Source organism: Dendrobates tinctorius, unplaced genomic scaffold, assembly GCF_039654945.1.
Source record: "Dendrobates tinctorius isolate UK_male_01 unplaced genomic scaffold, ASM3965494v1 ptg000322l, whole genome shotgun sequence".
Lineage (NCBI taxonomy): Eukaryota > Metazoa > Chordata > Amphibia > Anura > Dendrobatidae > Dendrobates > Dendrobates tinctorius.
In genome coordinates, this window is record NW_027361989.1 from 832341 (window position 1) to 848096 (window position 15756).

Sequence of the window (15756 nt, forward strand, 5' to 3'; positions counted from 1 at the left end):
GATTAAAGGGGATTGTTTTTACAGAGACTGAAGTGGTAATCAATCATGTATACATACAGATAATTACAAAAATACACAGCTTCTTATGGTAAATAGTATAGAGTTAAGACAAGAAAATATAATTTGTGTAAACCATGTGTAGATATAAAAATGCAGGCAAATGTCAAATGTTGTAGCTCCACAAATATTTAAGAATGGTGTACTTAATTATTTGTACCAACTGTCCAACTGGGGGTCTGTATGTGGGAGAGACAGGGCAAAAACTTAGGACAAAGATGAATTCTCACAACTACACAATAAGAGAAAAAAGAATAGATCTACTTGTGGCAAAACATTTTTGTAGCCCTGATCACAGCACCATGGACATGAAATTACTTGTATGAAAAAGGTAACTTCAAATCTCAGAGAAACAGAAGTATCTGGGAGTATAAACTCATGACAGCCTTTGACACTCTCAAAGCAGGAAAGAATGTGTCGCATGGATTCATGTCTTTTTATATCAATTAAGGAATTTTCTCCTCTGACCCTGTGGGGGCATCACAACACAGAACCAGACCCCTATCAGGGGACAATAAAACTTTCACACTCCTAATCTATGAACTGTTCCAATATTTATGGCCACCACTGTTTATCCCTCTCCCATAATGATAGTTCTACTTCACGTCATTTGTCTTACCTATTGCATTATGTCTGTGCTATGTGATTCTTCAGATTTTGTATTATTCTATCCCTGAAGATACCTGAGTAGTCTGGAAAGCTTGCAATGTGTTACCATATTTTAAGTTAGCCATTAACGCCTTTACCCCCAAGGGTGGTTTGCACGTTAATGCCCGGGCCAATTTTTACAATTCTGACCACTGTCCCTTTATGAGATAATAACTCTGGAACACTTCCATGGATCCCGGTGATTCTGACATTGTTTTCTCATGACATATTTTACTTCATGTTAGTGGTAAAATTTCTTTGACATGATTTGCGTTTATTTGTGAAAAAAATGGAAATTTGGTGGAAAATTGTGCAATTTTCCAATTTTGAATTTTTATGCCCTTTAATCACACAGATATGTCACACAAAAGACTTAATAACATTTCCCACATGTTTACTTTACATCAACACAATTTTGGAACCAAAATTTTTTTGTTAGAAAGTTATAAGAGTTAGAAGTTGACCAGCGATTTCTCATTTCTACCACACCATTTTTTTTTAGGGACCACATCAAATTTGAAGTCACTTTGAGGGGTCTATATGATAGAAAATACCCAAAACTGATACCATTTTGAAAACTGCACCCCTCAAGGTGCTCAAAACCACATGTCAGAAGTTTATTAACCCTTCTGGTGCTTCACAGGAATTTTTGGAATGTTTTAAAAAAAAATGAACATTTAACTTTTTTCATAAAAACATTACTTCAGATCCAATTATTTTTTTCCCCAAGGGTAACAGGAGAATTTGGACTGCAAAAGTTATTGTGCAATTTGTCCTGAGTACGCTGATACCTGATATGTGGGGGTAAACCACTGTTTGGGCGCATGGTAGAGCTCGGAAGGGAAGGAGCGCCGTTTGACTTTTTCAACACAAAGTAGGCAAAAGAACACGGCACTCCAGAGAAAAAGGAAGGTTGTTCGGTGCTCAAGTAAGGTTTCCAACCCATAAATATGTACAAAAATACTTAGCACTCAAAATATGAAGAAGCAGTATATTCTTTATTTAGCATCCAGACAAAAATAGACTCATATCGTATGAACGTTTTCGGTCCAACAACGGACCTTCATCAGAAAGGTTTTTTTGGTTTCTTTTGGTAGAAAACTGCAAAAGATACAGATAGGGTAATAGATATCCTTAGGTGGTAGCAAAGTCTATGCTGCTGGTATTATATAGAGGCTGGAGCACGAGTCTATCTGGTTGGAGTTAGATTAATGTGACTGGAGAAAGCAGGGCTACAGGAATGGGTTAACAGCGCTAGGAGTGCAGGCTCTGCAAACATACAGCGCTTATTGCCTGCAGGAGGAATCCAGGGTGCTCCTTACACGGTGGCACCCTGGATTCCTCCTGCGGGCACTAAGCGCTGTATGTTTGCAGAGCCTGCACTCCTAGCGCTGTTAACCCATTCCTGTAGCCCTGCTTTCTCCAGTCACATTAATCTAACTCCAACCAGATAGACTCGTGCTCCAGCCTCTATATAATACCAGCAGCATAGACTTTGCTACCACCTAAGGATATCTATTACCCTATCTGTATCTTTTGCAGTTTTCTACCAAAAGAAACCAAAAAAACCTTTCTGATGAAGGTCCGTTGTTGGACCGAAAACGTTCATACGATATGAGTCTATTTTTGTCTGGATGCTAAATAAAGAATATACTGCTTCTTCATTTTTTGAGTGCCAAGTAGAGTTGAGCGATACCGTCCGATACTTCAAAGTATCGGATCGGAATGGATCGGCCGATCTTAAAAAAAAGCATCGGTATCGCCGATTCCGATACCGGAAGTCCCATTCAAGTCTATGGGACTTCCGGTATCGGAATAAGAAAAACCCTGTTTTTGCCTTGTACAGCCTCTCTGGGGTCTGTACGGGCCTTTCGGGGGGCTGTGCCGGCCTGCCAGGGGGTCTGTGCAGGCTCCGGTGGTCTGTGCCGGCCTGCCGGGGGGCTGTGTCGGCCTGCCGGTGGTCTGTGCAGGCTCCGGTGGGCTGTGCCGGCCTGCCGGGGGGCTGTGCCGGCCTGCCGGTGGTCTGTGCAGGCTCCGGGGGGCTGTGCAGGCCTGCCGGTGGTCTGTGCAGGCTTCGGGGGTCTGTGCAGGCATCGTCCGATGGGACTACAAGTCCCATCGGGCGATGCCTGCTACCATGACAGTGATTGACACATTAGCCAATGATGGGACAGTAGTAGTCCCATCATCCGGCTAATGTGTTGATTGTAAAAAAAAAAAAAAATAAAAAAAAAATTACATGCTACATGCATGCTACATACATACAACATGCATACTACATACATGCTACATTCATACTACATACATGCTACATTCATACTACATACTACATACATGCTACATTCATACTACATATATACTACATGCAACATACATACTACATATATACTACATGCATGCAACATGCATACTACATATATACTACATGCAACATACATACTACATATATACTACATGCATGCAACATGCATACTACATATATACTACATGCTACATACATACTACATATATGCTACATACATACTACATATATACTACATGCATGCTACATACATACTGCATGCTACATACATACTACATGCTACATACATACCACATATATACTACATACATACTACATGCATGCTACATGCTACATACATACCACATACATACTACATACATACTACATACATACTACATGCATGCTACATGCATGCTACATGCTACATACATAACACATATATACTACATGCATGCTACATACTACATGCTACATACATACCACATACATACCACATACATACTACATACATACTACATGCATGCTACATGCTACATACATAACACATATATACTACATGCATGCTACATACTACATGCTACATACATACCACATACATACTACATACATACTACATACATACTACATGCTACATACATACTACATATATACTACATGCATGCTACATACATACTACATGCTACATACATACTACATATATACTACATGCATGCTACATACATACTACATACATACTACATGCATGCTACATACATACTACATGCTACATACATACTACATATATACTACATGCATGCTACATACATACTGCATGCTACATGCATGCTACATACATACCACATATATACTACATACATACTACATGCATGCTACATACATACTACATGCATGCTACATACATACTACATGCATACTACATGCTACATACATACCACATATATACTACATACATACTACATACAATACATTCATACAATACATACATAGACATACAGTACATATAACATAGAGTAACATACTTACCAATACTTGTCACATTGTTCCCCGAAGCCATTGTCTTTTACGGAATAAATATTAACATAACAAACCACAAAAATACTCACCCACGATCCGAAGCAGTCCACGAGTGTGTCCCACGACGATCTTGGGTAGAGAACTGCAGCATCAGCTGATGGATGCCGTTCTCTACGGGCTGCAGGAATCCAATGATGGAAGGTAGGTATCCTTCCGCACTGTATTCCTCCGCCACTTAAAAAAAAAAGTCCCTAGTCTCACTTTATGCCATTGCTGTGTGGGAATTTCCCACGCAGCAATGGCATAAAGTGAGACTAGGGACTTTTTTTTTTTTTAAGTGGTGGAGGAATACAGTGCGGAAGGATACCTACCTTCCGTCATTGGATTCCTGCAGCCCGTAGAGAACGGCAGCATCAGCTGATGCTGCAGTTCTCTACCCAAGATCGTCGTGGGACACACTCGTGGACTGCTTCGGATCGTGGGTGAGTATTTTTGTGGTTTGTTATGTTAATATTTATTCCGTAAAAGACAATGGCTTCGGGGAACAATGTGACAAGTATTGGTAAGTATGTTACTCTATGTTATATGTACTGTATGTCTATGTATGTATTGTATGAATGTATTGTATGTAGTATGTATGTAGTATATATGTGGTATGTATGTAGCATGTAGTATGTATGTAGTATGTATGCAGCATGCAGTATGTATGTAGCATGCATGTAGTATATATGTAGTATGTATGTAGCATGTAGCATGTATGTAGTATGTATGTGGTATGTATGTAGCATGTAGTATGTATGTAGCATGCATGTAGTATGTATGTAGTATGTATGTAGCATGCATGTAGTATATATGTGTTATGTATGTAGCATGCATGTAGTATGTATGTAGTATGTATGTGGTATGTATGTAGCATGCATGTAGTATGTATGTGGTATGTATGTAGTATGTATGTAGTATGTATGTAGTATGTATGTAGCATGCAGTATGTATGTAGCATGTCTGTAGTATGTATGTAGTATATATGTAGTATGTATGTAGCATGTAGTATGTATGTAGCATGCATGTAGTATATATGTAGCATGCATGTAGCATGCATGTAGTATGTATGTAGTATATATGTAGTATGTATGTAGCATGTAGTATGTATGTAGCATGTAGTATGTATGTAGCATGCATGTAGTATGTATGTAGTATATACACTCACTGGCCACTTTATTAGGTACACCTGTCCAACTGTGTGTTAAGACTTAATTTCTAATCAGCCAATCACATGGCGGCAACTCAGTGCATTTAGGCATGTAGACATGGTCAAGACAATCTCCTGCAGTTCAAACCGAGCATCAGTATGGGGAAGAAAGGTGATTTGAGTGCCTTTGAACGTGGCATGATTGTTGGTGCCAGAAGGGCTGGTCTGAGTATTTCAGAAACTGCTGATCTACTGGGATTTTCACGCACAACCATCTCTAGGGTTTACAGAGAATGGTCCGAAAAAGAAAAAAAATCCAGTGAGCGGCAGTTCTGTGGCCGGAAATGCCTTGTTGATGCCAGAGGTCAGAGGAGAATGGGCAGACTGGTTCGAGCTGATAGAAAGGCAACAGTGACTCAAATTGCCACCCGTTACAACCAAGGTAGGCAGAAGAGCATCTCTGAACGCACAGTGCGTCGAACTTTGAGGCAGATGGGCTACAGCAGCAGAAGACCACACTGGGTACCACTCCTCTCAGCTAAGAACAGGCATCTGATGGCTACTTTCAGCAGGATAATGTGCCATGTCATAAAGCTCGAATCATCTCAGATTGGTTTCTTGAACATGACAATGAGTTCACTGTACTCAAATGGCCTCCTCAGTCACCAGATCTCAATCCAATAGAGCATCTTTGGGATGTGGTGGAACGGGAGATTCGCATCAGGGATGTGCAGCCGACAAATCTGCGCCAACTGTGTGATGCCATCATGTCAATATGGTCCAAAATCTCTGAGGAATGCTTCCAGCACCTTGTTGAATCTCTGCCACGAAGAATTGAGGCAGTTCTGAAGGCAAAAGGGGGTCCAACCCGTTACTAGCATGGTGTACCTAATAAAGTGGCCAGTGAGTGTATGTAGTATGTATGTAGCATGTAGTATGTATGTAGCATGCATGTAGTATATATGTAGTATGTATGTAGCATGCATGTAGTATGTATGTAGTATGTATGTAGTATGTATGTAGTATGTATGTAGCATGCATGTAGTATGTATGTAGTATATATGTGGTATGTATGTAGTATGTATGTATGTAGTATGTATGTAGCATGCAGTATGTATGTAGCATGCATGTAGTATATATGTAGTATGTATGTAGCATGCATGTAGTATATATGTAGTATGTACACTCACTGGCCACTTTATTAGGTACACCATGCTAGTAAGGGGTTGGACCCCCTTTTGCCTTCAGAACTGCCTCAATTCTTCGTGGCAGAGATTCAACAAGGTGCTGGAAGCATTCCTCAGAGATTTTGGACCATATTGACATGATGGCATCACACAGTTGGCGCAGATTTGTCGGCTGCACATCCCTGATGCGAATCTCCCGTTCCACCACATCCCAAAGATGCTCTATTGGATTGAGATCTGGTGACTGAGGAGGCCATTTGAGTACAGTAAACTCATTGTCATGTTCAAGAAACCAATCTGAGATGATTCGAGCTTTATGACATGGCGCATTATCCTGCTGAAAGTAGCCATCAGATGTTGGGTACATTGTGGTCATAAAGGGATGGACATGGTCAGCAACAATACTCAGGTAGGCTGTGGCGTTGCAACGATGCTCAATTGGTACCAAGGGGCCCAAAGAGTGCCCAGAAAAAATTCCCCACACCATGACACCACCACCACCAGCCTGAACCGTTGATACAAGGCAGGATGGATCCATGCTTTCATGTTGTTTACGCCAAATTCTGACCCTACCATCCGAATGTCGCAGCAGAAATCGAGACTCATCAGACCAGGCAAGTTTTTCCAATCTTCTACTGTCCAATTTCGATGAGCTTGTGCAAATTGTAGCCTCAGTTTCCTGTTCTTAGCTGAGAGGAGTGGTACCCAGTGTGGTCTTCTGCTGCTGTAGCCCATCTGCCTCAAAGTTCGACGCACTGTGCGTTCAGAGATGCTCTTCTGCCTACCTTGGTTGTAACGGGTGGCAATTTGAGTCACTGTTGCCTTTCTATCAGCTCGAACCAGTCTGCCCATTCTCCTCTGACCTCTGGCATCAACATGGCATTTCCGGCCACAGAACTGCCGCTCACTGGATTTTTTTTCTTTTTCGGACCATTCTCTGTAAACCCTAGAGATGGTTGTGCGTGAAAATCCCAGTAGATCAGCAGTTTCTGAAATTCTCAGACCAGCCCTTCTGGCACCAACAATCATGCCACGTTCAAAGGCACTCAAATCACCTTTCTTCCCCATACCGATGCTCGGTTTGAACTGCAGGAGATTGTCTTGACCATGTCTACATGCCTAAATGCACTGAGTTGCCGCCATGTGATTGGCTGATTAGAAATTAAGTCTTAACACACAGTTGGACAGGTGTACCTAATAAAGTGGCCAGTGAGTGTATGTAGCATGTAGTATGTATGTAGCATGCATGTAGTATGTATGTAGTATTTTTTTTTTTTTTTTTAACATTTAACACATTAGCCGGATGATGGGACTACTACTGTCCTATCATTGGCTAATGTGTCAATCACTGTCATGGTAGCAGGCATCGCCAGATGGGACTTATAGTCCCATCGGACGATGCTTGCACAGACCCCCGGACATCAGCACAGCCCCCCGGCAGGCCGGCACAGCCCCCCGGCAGGCCGGTACAGACCCCCACAGGGTGCACAGACCACCGGCAGGCCGGCACAGCCCCCCGGCAGGCCGGTACAGACCCCCACAGGGTGCACAGACCACCGGCAGGCCGGCACAGCCCCCCGGCAGGCCGGTACAGACCCCCACAGGGTGCACAGACCACCGGCAGGCCGGTACAGACCCCGGGCAGTCCACACAGACCCCCGGCAGGCCGGCAGAGACCCCCGGAAGGCCCGAAATGACGGCGCATCATGATGCGCACACACCGCGCATCATGATGACGTCAGGCTGTCAATCAACTTTGAACTTCCGATTCCGATGCCGACTTCCGATATTGAAAAAATATCGGAAGTCGGTATCGGAATTCCGATACAGCAAGTATCGGCCGATACCCGATACTTGCGGTATCGGAATGCTCAACACTAGTGCCAAGTATTTTTGTACATTTTTCAACACAAAATTGGCTGGAATTGAGATTGGACGCCATGTTGCGTTTGGAGAGCCCCTGATGTGCCTAAATACTGGAAACCCCCACAAGTGACCCCTTTTTGGAAAATACACCCCCCCAAGGAAGTTATCTAGATGTGTGATATGAACTTTGAACCCCCAGGTGTTTCACTAAAGTTTATAGCGTCTGGGCGTGAAAATATAAAAATCATTTTTTCTACAAACATGATTTTTAGTCCCCAATATTTTATTTTCCCAAGGGTAACAGTAGAAATTGGACCCCAAAAGTTGTTGTCCAATTTGTCCTGAGTACGCTGATGCACCATATGTGGCAGAAAACTACTGTATGGGTGCACATTGGGGCTCGGAAGGGAAGTAGTGACGTTTTAGAATGCAGACTTTGATGGAATGGTCTGATGGTGTCATGTCCCGTTTGGAGAGCCCCTGATGTGCCTAAACAGTGGAAACCCCCCACAAGTGTCCCCATTTTGGAAACTAGACCCCCCAGGGAACTTATCTAGATGTGTGGTGAGCTCTTTGAACCTCAAGTGCTTCACAGAAGTTTATAACGTAGAGCCATAAAAGTAAAAAATATTTTTTTCCACAAAAATGATCTTTTCTAAGCCAATTTTTTATTTTCTCAAGGGTAACAGAAGAAATTGGACCCCAAGAGTTATTGTGCAAATTGTCCTGAGTACGCTGATACCCCATATGTGGGGGTAAACCACTGTTTAGGTGCATGGCAGAGCTCAGAAGGGAAGGAGCGCTAGATTTTACTGTTATGGTTTGCAGGTGTCATGACACACTGGGAGAGCCCATGAGGTGCCAGAACAGCAGAACCCCCTATAATTGACCCCATTTTATGAATTACGCCAATCAATGAATTCATCTAGGGTTTGCAGTGATCATATAGACATCATAGGTGTGTCACAGAATTTTATACCATTGGGCAGACATGCGGAGAGACTCGGGAGGAACGGAGCGCTATTTGCCTATTCAAGAGAATGGGTCTGTGCACATGTCAGTGTGTTTCCACGGACCGTGTGTCCATGAGCAAAACACGCTGACGTCGATTTTGAATGTCAGCGTGGGCCAGCATACGTGCACACATAAAACACATGGATGTCATTCATGTGACACGCATCGGCATCGGGGAAGAAGCGTTACAGTAAGCGCTGTTCCCCAGTGCCAGGTGCTGAACACGACTCTCATCATTCTCCCCTGCTTGTGCCGATCGCCGCCACAGTACCAGTACCAGAAATATCAGGACACGTGAATGAGGTGTTATAGCGGGTTTTTACGTTTGGCAGCTGTCACACACTAAAGGACGCTTTTCATTGTAAAAATAGTTTTTGCATCACCACATTTTGAGAGCTATAATTTTTTGACATTTTTTGATCGCTTTTTCTTCTGATTTTTGGACGCAGAATGAACAAAAACCATCAATTCATGAATTTCTTTTGGGGGGGGGGCGTTTATACCGTTCCAGGTGTGGTAAAATTGATAAAGCAGTTTTATTCTTCGGGTCAGTACGATTACAGCAATACCTCATTTATATCATTTTTTATGTTTATACAATAAAAACTATTTTATATAAAAAATAATTATTTTTTCATCGCTTTTTTCTGAGAGCTATAACTTTTTTATTTTTCCGCTGATGACACTGTATGGGGGCTTTTTTTTGTGGGACAAGATGACGTTTTCAGCGGTACCATGTTTATTTATTGATCACGTGTTTTTCCACTTTTTGCATGGCGGTATGAAGACAAAGCGTTTTTTGCCTTTGCTTTTATGGTGTTCACTAAAGGGGTTACCTAGTGGAACAGTTTTATAGGTTGGGTCGTTATGGACGTGGCAATACCTTATATGTGTACTTTTACTGTTTAGATTTTTTTTAATTCAAATATTTAATGTTAGAATAAATATTGACTTTTTTATTATTATTATTTTTTTTTTTTTTTCTTTTCTATTTTTACAATTAGTTACATTTTTTTTTATTTCATTCTATCTTTTACACTTTGTCCCACTATGGGACAGTCATTTTTTGCAGGCTGATCGCTTCTATGGCAGGCAGATGAAGCAGCATCCCCATGCTATAGAACAGGGGTGGGAATCTTCTTTCTTCCAAAGGCCATTTGGATATTTATACCATCCTTCGGGGGCTGTACAAGCTCCGCCCACAAAGTACATCCTGACTCTGGCACTGGTTTCATGACTTAATCTTTCATTGTATGCCCTTCAATGTTCAGTAGTGAACACTGTGTGTGTGTGCTAACAGAGCAAGAAGAAATTAATGAGCTTCTGGCAATCACAATACAGCTCCCTGCCCAAGAATGCAGTCCCTGAGAATCTGCTAAAGGGCCTGATAAAAGGTCATCGAGGGCCATAAATGGCCCTGGGGCCTGAGGTTCCCCACCCCTGCTATAGAAGCTGTCAGCACTGCACTCAGTGCCCTGACACTGAGTGACTTCCTGACTTGCACTGCGCATGACAAGGAAGTTTCTTTGCTCTGGTGGTGACAACATCAGGTTACCATGGCAGTGATCGCGACCTCGCATCACGTTGTGGGGTCTCTGATCCAAAGGCAGAGGGACTGTCAGCCCTCTGCCTGCTCCTGGAATGCTGTGATTGTGTTCGATTGCAGTATTTTGGGGGATAAAATGCCGGGATCGGTCTGTGACTGCTCCTGGCACTTAGTGCTGGGTGTCAGCTGTGAGAATCAGCTGACACCTGGCCGCGATCGGCCGCACACCACCCGTGTGCGCGGCCGATCGCCGAGACGTACTATTCCGTCAATGGTCAAATTGGCTCAGGGCACATGGACGGAATAGTACGTCTGATGTCAGAAAGGGGTTAAACACAACACCACTCCTCTTATTTATTGTATTACGCTGCATTAGAAACTAAATAATTACGGCATGATGAAAATCAGCTTAAAGTTTCATGGAGCAATGTCTACCTTTCCCTCTTCTCCCCCCTTAGTTCGTATGATCCCTATTTTTTGTGCTTCAGTTTTCCTTGGTTTTTCCTTTTCTCTAGGAGCCAAGTCATATGTGATTCCCCTATTACCGACTCTATGGTCTCTGCGCTGACTGTAGGACTTGTAGCTGTTTAACATTTAATAAAAATTCATTGGTTATAAAGAAGCTGTCCGGTTGAGTTATGAAACGAGCCATGTCCTCATGATTCTCTCCTTCTGAATTCAGATCTGACAATGACAATTTTACTTGTCCCTTGTTTCTACGATATCTACAAGTTTTCCTTTTACCGCTACATGTTACTGATACATAAAAGTTTCAGGACTCGGAAACATTAATTTTGCAAATATAAAGATGCGTGATATTTTGTTAGGCCAATTGTCTGATACTTCGAGGAAGCTTAGCAGCAATTCCAATATCTAAAACATATCTAAACACTATTACGAATTATAAACAGTTACAAAAATTGCATTATAAAATTTGGTCCACTGTTGTGAACTCATTTTCTGGTTTACCTCTGGCTTCTGGTGAGGGTGGTGGAGCTGGCTGTGTTGACAGAGGAGTCGTGAGTTCTCCATCTGGGCTCCCTCTAGTGGTGACAGTAGGTAATGAAGCTGATCTAAATTGCAGAGACCTGCCACCTGAGGAGGAGGACTGTGAGTGGACATCAGGAGTCTCTAACTGGATTTAAGACAGCCGACTCCCTAATTTTGTGCTGGTGATTTTCCTGCCCTGAGGTTCTGGATTCCAGTTCTGTTCCTGCCTTCTCAAGCTAAGTGTGCTCTGCTATTTTTTCACATGAGATTTGGTCTGGTTTACTCAGTTTTTGTGGTCAGCCAGCCCCTGCTGGGGCTGTGCTGAATTTCCATTCTTATGTCTCTGTTTATGCCAGTTTGTTTTTTGTCCCAGATCAGATTGGTCTCTTTTTGCTCTGTCTTCAGAATATACCAGAGTGCTGATAAAGGGAATTGAAGTCTAGCGACTTCAGGGTTTTTGTTATCAGAAAGTGTTGGACATTTTTTGGCAGGGTTTTGTGCGTGATTGCAGACAGCATCTTTCCTTTCCTGTCCTTTCTAGTTAGTGTGGGCCCCATCGTTTGCTCAGCCTATTTTTCTATCTGAGTTTGTGTTTTCATCTTGTCTCACCGACAATACATGTTTGGGGGCTGTCTATTGCTTTGGGGTCTGCTCTGGGGCAGTTTAGATTTCCCTTTTATTGCTTTAGGCTTATTTAGTTCTCCGGCTGTGACAAGGCGCCTAGGATCATCGTAGGTACGCTCCACGGCTACTGCTAGTTGTGTGGATAGGATCAGGGGTCTGCAATCCGCTTAGTTACCAACCTCTCTAGTTTTCTGTGGCTTAGCTTGTTTTTGTTTTTCCTCCTCGGTGACTCATTCATAACAGTCCTCATTCAGTGACAACTCTTTTTGCTTGTCTCTTGTACTCCTGCACCGGGTCATCTCTTACAATGGCCCAACGTTATCTACAAGCATTGATGGATTCCATTGTCCTTGATCTCTTTTTTCCATAGGTGCAATATCTTGGTGAAATCTCTCACCGTGCTCATCGCTCACTACTTCGCAGTTTGGTTGAAAAATGTCTTGATGCGAATGTAAGAAATGAATCTTTAAGGACATGTACAGCCAAGATCCTGACACAGTGCGGAAAATAAGTATTTGATACGCTGCCGATTTTGCAAGTTTTCCCTCCTACAAAGAATGGAGAAGTCTGTAATATTTATCACAGGTACACTTCAACGGTGAGAGAAAATCTAAAAATAAAAAAAGCAAAAAATCACATTGTATGATTTTAAAATAATGAAATTGCATGTTATTGCATGAAATAAGTATATGATCACCGACCAACCACCAAGAATTCAGACTCTCATAGACCTTTTAGTTTTTCTTTAAAAAGCCCTTCTACTCTGCTTTCACCTGTATTAATTGCAACCGGTTTGAACTTGTTACCTGTATAAAAGTGTCATGTCCGCCATGTTTGTCATGTCTGCCATGTCTGTTTTGTCTCAAGAACTCCTGGAGTGATGTGCATGTGCATATCTTGTCTGCTGTCCGGCATGTTCGCTAGAGCAGTGTGCACACTCACCTCATGTCTGAGCTGCAGGATGCCTGCGTTTCTGCTCTGCCTTCTGTGATCTTCTCGTCTTGTCTAGAGTCCCTGATCATGTGTCCCTGCCTGGATCCTGCACTGTCTGGTTCTGCAATCATCTCGTCATGTCTGGAACGCTGATCATGTGACGTTTCCTAAAGATCCTGCACTGTCTGGTTCGGTAATCATCTCGTCATGTCTGGAACTCTGATCATGTGACCTGTCTAGGTTTCAGCACTGATTCTGCAGTCATCTCGTCATGTCTGGATCTCCGATCATGTGACTACGCTCTGTTATCCTGTGGATCTGAACCCGGAAGTGCTCCCCTGGTCCTGACCTGGAAGAGGAGGTGCTATGCCCTATATCAGGCCGCCCCTTCCTATGCTCTGGGCCTGAGTATTGTGTGGTGTCCCTGCATGGCTGCTTGGTCTGTGGGGCGCTCCCTCTATTCTATGCCCTTGCACTCTGCTCTGTCGTGCATCTCTGCACACGCTCCGTGCTCGTATTCCGTCTCTTGTCTAGTGTTTGTCTCTCGTGCCATGTTCTGTCCCTGCTCTGCTTTGCCTTGTAGTCCTTGTTTGCTCTGCTTCTGTTCCGTGTTTCTGTCCTCGTGTCATGTCTCGCTCTGCTTTGTGGCTTCAGGTACCCTGCCTCAGTCTCTGTCCCTGGCGTGCCTCTCTGCACGCGCAGGACTCTGCCTCGCCTGTCCCTGGCGTGCCTCTCTGCACGCGCAGGACTCTGCCTCGCCTGTCCCTGGCGTGCCTCTCTGCACGCGTAGGACTCTGCCTCGCCTGTCCCTGGCGTGCCTCTCTGCACGCGCAGGACTCTGCCTCGCCTGTGTACCTTGTCTAGTCCCAAGGCCCTGCCTTGGCCCGGCTCTGGGCTTCGGCCTACGCTCCGCTGCTAGACTGTCCCTGTCCCTGGCATGCTCTTTGCATGCGCAGGTCTCTGCCTTGTTCTTTGTATTGTCCCTGATGTTTTGTGCGCCCTTGCACTTTTCGCACTAGGCTTTGCCGTACTGTCTGTACGTGTCTCTGTCCTGTGTCTTTGCCTAGCCCTGCCTTGTGGCTCTGTGCCTCCTTGCACGTGACTGGTCATCTGTGCCTGCCTGGTGTGCCTCAGCCGTGCCGCCTCTAGCCATGCTCTCCTGTGTGCCTCAGCCGTGCCCCGTCCAGTGCTATAGTGATCTGGCTGCGTGGCCCCGCGGCGGTGCCGCCTCTAGTCGTGCCCGCCTGCAACTGCCATCGTCAGTACCACCTGCCGGCGCTCCCAGCCGTGGTCTCCGTGCTCCCTTGCACTCACGCTGGTTCTCGCACTGTGTCTTTTCGTGCTACTCTTGCACAACACTTTGTTAACTTTGCTCTGCTCTGATTCCTGTCTTGCCTGGTCCTTGAACCCTGTTCCTGGCGTGCCTCTCTGCACGCGCAGGACTCTGCCTCGCCTGACCCTGGCGTGCCCTTTGCACGCTCAGGACTCTGTCTCGTACCTTGTGCCTTGGCGTGTCTCTACACACGCACTCTGTCTCGTACCTTGTGCCTTGGCGTGTCTCTACACATGCACTCTGTCTCTTGCCTTGGCGTGTCTCCACACACGCACCCTGTCTTGTTTTGTGAACCCTGGCGTGTCCCCTACACACGCACCTAGCCTTGAACCCTGGCGTGTCCCCTACACACGCACCTTGCTTTGCACCTAGCCTTGAACCCTGGCGTGTCCCCTACACACGCACCTTGCCTTGCACCTAGCCTCAGACCTCGGCGTGTTCTGTAACACGCACCATGCCTGGATACCTGTCGTGCCTCCTTGCCTGAAACCTGGTTTGCCTGCCGGATGTCCGGAACCTGCCGATCGCTGCCAGAGATCATGAGCTGGATGACTGCGGCCTGATGTCCGGAGCTGATGTCCGCAGCCTGATGCCTTGATGATGTCGATCGTTGCCAGCAGTCCGGAGTCCGATGCCATCGTGCCGTTACCTGTACCTAGGCGTGCCACCTGGCACATACCATGCTATGGACCTTGGCGTCCCCACGCACGCACCTTGCACGTTTTGCTTGTTTACACTGTATGTGATCCTGAGTTATCCTAATGAAGTTACCTTGCACCTACGTCTTGTCTCGTCTTGCTTCCTGCTCGTCCTTGTCATCAGACACTCGTCTAGTGTCCCCTGAGCTGGCCGTCTGGTCCCAGCAGTCGTGGTGGCTCACCCCCTTGGTCTTGCCCCTGACACTCCCTGTATAGGAGGTGGATTCTCACAAGGTAAGCTCGCCCTCGGTGGGTGGGTGCCATGACCCAGAGGGTCCACTCAAAAAATGGGCTCAGCAGGAGCTGAGTCCGTCACAAAAAGACACCTTTCCAGATAATCAGTCACACGCCAACCTCTCCACCATGGCCAAGA

The 15756-nt window shown here is 44.7% G+C and overlaps 1 long non-coding RNA gene across 1 annotated transcript; it reads left to right on the top strand.

The window, feature by feature from the left end:
- Positions 1 to 12847: 12847 nt before the first annotated feature.
- Positions 12848 to 15466, top strand: LOC141074010 (uncharacterized). The gene is made up of 2 exons (XR_012227115.1): positions 12848 to 13017; positions 13429 to 15466. It is a non-coding gene; the product is annotated as an uncharacterized lncRNA (long non-coding RNA).
- Positions 15467 to 15756: the final 290 nt, after the last annotated feature.